Source organism: Lucilia cuprina, chromosome 5, assembly GCF_022045245.1.
Source record: "Lucilia cuprina isolate Lc7/37 chromosome 5, ASM2204524v1, whole genome shotgun sequence".
Taxonomy (NCBI): Eukaryota; Metazoa; Arthropoda; class Insecta; order Diptera; family Calliphoridae; genus Lucilia; species Lucilia cuprina.
This window is the reverse complement of record NC_060953.1, coordinates 8,396,919-8,398,791: the sequence shown is the minus strand read 5'-3', so window position 1 is coordinate 8,398,791 and position 1,873 is coordinate 8,396,919.

Here is a 1,873-nt window from a genome sequence, read left to right as displayed (position 1 = left end):
CTATAGACTAGACTTTAGACTAGACTATAGACTAGACTATAGACTAGACTATAGACTAGACTATAGACTAGACTATAGACTAGACTATAGACTAGACTATAGTTTAGACTATAGACTAGACTGTAGACTAGACTATAGACTAGAGTATAGATAAGACTATAGACTACGTTATAAATTAGACTATAGGCTAGACTATGGACTATACTAAAGACTATATATACTTGAATATAGACTAGACTATATGCTAAACTATAGACTACAGCATAGACTACAGACTAGACCATAGACTTGACTATAAACTAGACTATGGACTAGACTATAGATTAAATGGGATAATAGATTGACTAGACAAGACTAGACTATAGACTTAAGTCTATAGTTTGAGTTTCTTTGTGATTGTTTTATAATTGTCGACTTTATTGTTGGCATATAATTACTTGATAGTTAATCCGTAGAAAAAGTGTTGCCTTTTTAGTTTTTCCATAGGAAATATTACGCCTTAAAGAGTTTTAAATAAAATCTTTTAAGTTGTTCATAAAAAACTATGTTTTATTTTTTCGATTTATTAATATTCCAAGTGAATAATCCACTTAATACATGCTTCTGTTTCTTTTCAGATTCTTTTTAAGATTTATACATAACATTGGCTTATAATGAAAATTACTTCTTAAATCTAGAATTTAATATATTTGGTAAGTGGTACATATAACAAATTATGTCTCTTCACTTTATACAAAATTGTCTATACCTTTCAAAATTCAATTTAAATATCCTTTTAGATGATCCCTCCTATAAGGTATAACCATTTGTATGTAGTTAGTTTTGTAGTTGTTGTAACTACTGCTGCTGTTGTATTAATTTTAAGCTTTACAACACATCAAGTACAAGTGAGTTTCTAACAAGTGCACAAAATTTACAGAATAGAGTAGATTTTAAAGAACATATATAGTCTACTTCAGCTGCTGCATACATAGATGTACAAATATATGGGAACCAATTTTTTTCGCCCTTACATATTGCGAATATGTATGTTTGAAATTTTTTTAGGAGTTTATATAGAATGCGAATGTTTATATAAGGATATATTGAAAGAGTTTATAGTTTAAAATTTTAGATTTTGCTTAATACAACAATCAAGACTCAAGTATTAGCTTACATGTTTTGTAAATATATTTCACATATATAAATATATTTATTGTACTTGTATTATACACGATATCAAGTGGTTTTATAGATTGTTTAGTGTATATGTAAGTAAAGTACATACATATATCCTTATAGTACTTGAATAATAATATTATTATAAGAGAGTTTGTGTAAAATGGACAAGACTTTTCAACTTTTTAGGGCACCGCACAGAGAATTTAATTTTCAAATTGTTCCAAATGTAGGGTGAATATAAAATCGCTCTCGATTACAGGAAGATAGACTACATCCATACTAGATCTAGCAATAAAGTCACACCTCATCGTTGCTCTACACAAGAGACAACAATGACGTCAAACTTTGAGACAGACTATGGACTATACTACAGACTAGACTATGGATTACATTTTAGACTAGGCTTTAGACTAGACTATATACTAGACTATAAACAATACTATAAATTATACTAAAGACAGAGTATACACTACACTGTAGACTAGAGTATAGACTAAACTATAGACTAGTCTACAGACTAGACTATAAACTAGATTATAGATTAGACTATAGACTGGGCTATAGACTAGACGACATACTTGTCTATAATTTAGACTATAGACTCGACTGTAGACTAGACTATAGACTAGACTATAGACTAGACTATAGACTAGACTATAGACTAGACTTTAGACTAGACTTTAGACTAGACTATAGACTAGACTATAGACTA